Here is a 5,713-nt window from a genome sequence, read left to right as displayed (position 1 = left end):
GTGAATTTATATATCTATACATTCATGTAAAAAAAATTTAAAGCTAACCACTCCCAAGAAAGCAGAGCATTCCAGATTGGAAGCTGTGTGAGCTACTTCCAATTGTAATCCAAAATAGTACTTCAGGGACTCTTATTCTGTAATCCAAAATAGTACTGCAGGGACTCTTAGCCCGCACCCTATCCCATCCCTTTTCACTCAAGAGGAAAAGTGGGTGTAGCACAGGTGAGTGACCTGGAGTTGCTCAGGTCCTGACAGCCATAACCGTCTAGACTAGCCTTAACGGGCCAATTAAAGACATAAAGAACAGTGAAAAGCAGGGAAAGGAGATTTATTCAGTGGGCAGTAGAAGAGGTAAAGTCCCTCCCTAAGTTCAGCTTCATCTTTGAAGTCTTTAGGCTTAACCAGAAGGCACGAAGTTTCTGCAAGACTCGGTGTTCGTGGTCTGGAGAGAGGGCTAAGTGATTAAGAACACTTGCTGCTCTTCCAGAGGACACAGGTTCAATTCCCAGCACCCATGTCAGGTGACTTACAACTGGCCAGCAACTAGGGAATCAGACACCCTTGTATGGCCTCCTCGATACATGGCAGACACTCACACAGACACATAAATAAAAACAAAATAGATCTTTTACCAAAAGATCAAGCACTTCTGATCATGGTACGACCTCAGCAGTCAGCACTGTCTCCAGGTTCTTCTCCACTGACCACTGAAAGGTTCTGTTTCCAGTCTGGCTGGTAGTGGGGCTCCAACCTTCTCCTTCCAGCATGAGATCAATGGGGGAGGGGTTCATTGTAGTTGGATTTTTCTTTTGGCCACTAGCTCACAAATAACAGCATGGAGACTTAGTAGTTATGAAAGCTCAGCTTTAGGTTAGGTTTGTCCCACTAGCTCTTAAAACTTAAATTAATTTGCTTCTGTTAATCTACTTTTTTTTCCGGTGTAGGCACCATCAGTTTATTATAAAAGGGGGCACAGAAATTATTTACCTGATGCAGAGCTCAGAACGTCGGCGGAATGGGCGGCTTCTCCTGACACCATTTCAACGGTGAGCAGTCCACGTACTTCCCAAGAATGTCACCGTGTCTACATAAGAAATAACCCTTGTCGTCGAGAACTACTGTAGTGCCTCCATACTCTGGGAGAAGAGCTTTGTCCCCAGCCTTCACGCTGACTGGTTGAATCTCTCCGCCCTTTCCTTTCGCGCCTGATCCCACAGCCGCTTCCATTGCTTGCAGTACTTTCCCTTGCGACTTTTCTGGAAGCATGATGCCACCTTTGGTCACCGTTTCAGCGGCACTCCTTTCAACCAAGACTCTGTCAAAGAGCGGGAGAAACTTTTGGAAAGCCTGTCTAGTCATGACTCGCGCCTCGATCTCTGTGCTCAGGCCGCCACTGCAAGTGGCTTTTGCCTTTCTATCATTCTATATGTCTGACTCCCATCGTGTCTCATTGGTATCTTGCTGGCATAACTGTCATGCCTAGATTCTTCCTCCTCTTCCTCTCTCGCCCCAGAAATCCTGCCTATCCTCCCTGCCTAGTAGTTAGCCATTCAGCTCTTTCCTCCCTCTCTCTCTCTCTCACTCTCTCTCTCTCTCCCCCTTCCTTCCTTCCTTTCTTTTTTTTTTGGGGGGGGGGGGGTTCTCTGTGTAACAGTCCTGGCTGTACTGGAACTTGCTTTATAAACCAGGCTGTCCTCAAACACACAGAGATCTGCCTGCCTCTGCCTCCCAAGTGGTGGAATTAAAGGTGTGTGCCACCACTGCTTGGCGACTGTTCAGCTTTTTATCACAACAATACATCTTTACACAGTGTGGAAATATCCCACGACAGTTCATTTGTTCAATAGTCTGAGAGCCACAGGGAGAGGCACAGCTGTCTCTCCTTATCACACCTTCCTTGCCTCTGCCAAGACTGCTGGCCGTGACTCCTTAACTAAAGCTCAGACACTCCTGTCCCACACAGTCCACCACACCAAATATCTTCCTGTACAGCAGGGGTTCTCAGCCTATGGGTCACGACCCCTCCGGCAAACTTCTATCTACAAAATTTTTTACATTATGGTTCATAACCATAGCAAAATTAGTTATAAAGTAACACAGAAATAATTTTTTATAGTTGGGGATCACCATAACATGAGGAATTGCATTAAAGGGTCGTAGCCCTGGGAAGGTAGGGGGCCACTGTTCTATAGGTCTACCCTGGCTTCTTCACAGGGAGGGAGCGTTGCTTTTCTCTGGAGCCCTATCCTCAGGAGTCATCCATTCTCAAAGACTCTCCCAGTCCTTCTTAGCCTGGGGCTAGTCCATAGACCTCAGCAGAGCTCCCAGGAACAAGCAGAACCTGAATCTGCAAAGATGTGGGCAGGAACCCAGCTCTGCCTTGGGCAGTTACTAGACCCCTCTGCACCTCACTTTCCCTATCTATAACATTTTAAATGTGTACAAAACATTTGGGCCAAAATGCTTAGTAAAAGAAAGTAGTTATTTCTTTCTGGTTATTAACACTACATCTTCATGGGAAAAATAGGTATTAGGAATATTTCTAGGATCCACTGATTTGCTGGCATGACAGGACATGGATATTTAAAGATGAAAACCAAAGGAGGAGGGCGCTGGAGAGATGGCTCAGCCTTGAGAACACTGACTGCTCTACCAGAGGACCGGGTTGATTCCCAGCCACTCACAACTTGATTCCCAGCAACTCACAGCCGTTTGTAACTCCAGTCTTGGGAGATCCAATGCCATCTTCTGGCCTCTGAGTGTATCAGGCACCCATAGAGAGGCAAGCACACACATAAGTCAAGTTAAAAAATAAAGTAAAACAAAGGCTGGAGAGATAACTCATCTGTTAAGAACACTAACTGCTCTTCCAGAGGACCTGGGTTTAAATCCCAAAATGCACATGGCAGCTCATAGCATCTGTAACCCCAGTCCCAGGAGTTCCAGTGCCTTCTTTCAGCCTCTGTAGGCACTGCACACATGACACACAGGCTTACATGCATGGAAAACACACATACACACAAAGTAAAAATAAAATAAATAACTCTTGAAAAGAAAAGTGCTCCTTCTAAGCAGAATATTGAAGATGGAATGATTTGGGACCTGTTTCCCACTGATGTATAATTAAGAATGAAGCCAAAATTTCTCTAAAATTATAAGTCTGATAAAAATAAAAATGAAACTCTACTGTAAAATATTAGATTTTTAAAAAGTACATTTTATTTGCATGTGTCTGTGAGGAGCGCATGTGCTGTAGAACAAGTATGGAGGTCAGAGAACAATGGCAGGAGTTGGTTCTCTTCTTCTTCCATGTGGATCCTGTGCATTACACTTAGGTCAGGCTTGGGGCAAGCCCCTGTGCCCACTGAACCATCCTGCAGACCCAAATATTAGATAAAGCTGTGTGTGTGTGTGTGTGAGAGAGAGAGAGAGAGAGAAAGAGAGAGAGAGAGAGAGAGAGAGAGAGAGAGAGAGAGAGAGAGAGCAGGTGCATATACACAGGTGTAGTGCTCAAGCAGATGTCAGAAGTCAGTCTCTGGCTTCATCCACTTTTCTTTTTTAAAACAGGTACCTTAGTAGCTTGGGACTCATCCAAGCAGGTTCATCTGGCAGGCCTTCCCAGCACGGGGATTACAAGTATGTGACACCATGTTTGCCTGCAGTGGTGTGAGTAAGAATGACCCTCAGAGGCGCGTGTATTTGAATTCTTGGTCTCCAGTTGGTGGAACTGTTCGGGAAGGATCAGGATGTGTGGCCTTGTTAAAGGAGGTGTGTCACTGGGGGTGGGCTTTGCAGTTTCAAATGCCCACGCCATCCCCAGTTGGTTCCCTTTCTCTGTTTGCCTTGTACTTATAGCCTCCAGTGACATGCCTGCCTGCATTCCTGCCATGCTCCCTGCCACAATGGCCATGGACTCACCCTCTGAAACTGCCATAGTGAGATTAAAGTATTGATATATACCAGGTTTGGAAATAATTTAGAGGTACTGTTTCAAGGACAATAGTTATAAAACTATGGTTAGATCTGCAGATTTCTGAGCATTCTTAGAAATCCATGGTAAATTCCACCTGGGAGATTTGCTGTGACTGTGGCTGGGTTTAAGCATCCTGGGATTGCAAAGCCCAATAAACTTCTTTTCTAATTTGTCTTGGTCATGATGTCTCTTCACAACAATAGAAAAGTAACTAAGACACTAACTTTAAAAAGGGGATTGTGAGACCCGAACTCAGATCCTCATGCTTGCTAATCAGGTACTTTATAGACTAGGTTATCGCCCAGCCAGTAAAATACTCAATCTAGACTGTATAAAACAGAGATCCTCCACCTCAGAATAAGTGTACTGGAGTTTCAGAGTAGTGAAAGTGAGGCCAATTTATTTTTGGTTCTGCAGAACCAAAACCAAAACTAAAATCAGCCTGGACAAAAGGCAAAATGGCTGGGGTTCTGATTAGGCACAAAACAGTAGCTTTTATTCCCAAAGGAATTCCCCATGCCCTCTGATTTTCTTGTTGGTTCTTCAGGTGAGTACAGCCTCTCCCACCTGTCTTGTCTAGCCCACCCATCCTTCTGGGGATAGCGAGCCCCGTGAGGTCAGCCTGCAGCCGACTGTAACTTTTCAACACTAAGATAAACTCAAAGCACCCAGGCAAGCAGGCACCAACTGCTAGCTAGGAAAGACAGGTGCCTCATGCCTCCTCCCCATCTTTGACTCACTGATGCTCCAAATGCATCTCATAACTGAAATGGACCATAATGATTTGTTTCTTACGTAAATCACCTTCTTTTAGAGAGGTGTTTATTTATCTTGAAACACTTGGGGGTTCAAAACCAGAGCCTTTTCACACACTGAGCTACACTCTGCTCCAGGGTTTATTTAGCTGAAATGTTTATTAGATCTGTCTGTCTGTCTGTCTGTTGTGTGTGGGTGAGTATGTGCGTGTGTGCGTGTGGGGGGGCACACATGTAGTGAAGAGCTGCGGGCAGGCCTGCTTTTCATCCCGCCCGGCTCCTGCATGGCTAGCTTAGCCCCGGAAATAACAACACACAAATTGTATTCATTTAAACACTGCCTGGCCCATTATCTCTAGAGAGTTAGTTACTGGCTAACTCTCACATCTTGATTAACCCATTTCTAATAATCTTTGTAGCACCACGAGGTGGTGGCTTACCAGGAAGGATTCAGCATGTCTGACCTGGTGGCTGGCTCCATGGCGTCTGCCTCATAGCCCTCTTCCCAGAATTCTGTTCTGTTTACTCTGCCTACCTAATTTTCTGTCCTATCAAGGGGCCAAGGCAGTCTCTTTATTGACCAATGAAAATAACACAATATACAGATAACCCTCCTCCATCATTTCCCCTTTTTCTGTTTAAACAAAAAAGAAAGGCTTTCATTTTAACATAGTAAAATTACATATAACAAAACAGTTATCAAGCAAGAATTACAGTCAAAATATTTATAACTATATCTTTATCATATTAACGGAAAACTATAACTATGACTATCCATTCTTTAACTCCATCAAAGACTCCAGAAGGATATAATATTACCTAAGTAAACAAGAAGTAAGCAACTTCCAAAACTCTAGAAATGACAGAGACATCTCGGTGCCTGGACAATCACCCAAAGTTCCTCTGTATCGTTGGGGCACCCATCTTCGGCCTTCAGGCCCATAATATCCAGAGACATTTCCACGAAGCAGGAAATTTCAAA

General features: G+C 44.7%; 1 pseudogene; it reads right to left on the bottom strand.

Moving 5' to 3' along the window:
• Positions 1–1,002: 1,002 nt before the first annotated feature.
• Positions 1,003–1,366, bottom strand: LOC125396489 (10 kDa heat shock protein, mitochondrial pseudogene; annotated as a pseudogene).
• Between the last annotated feature and the right edge of the window lie 4,347 nt (positions 1,367–5,713).

The sequence above is a fragment of the Myodes glareolus genome, chromosome 10 (assembly GCF_982192425.1).
Source record: "Myodes glareolus chromosome 10, mMyoGla1.1, whole genome shotgun sequence".
In the NCBI taxonomy this organism is placed as follows: domain Eukaryota; kingdom Metazoa; phylum Chordata; class Mammalia; order Rodentia; family Cricetidae; genus Myodes; species Myodes glareolus.
Note: the sequence above shows the minus strand (reverse complement) of the source record. Positions and strands in the feature narration are given on the sequence as shown.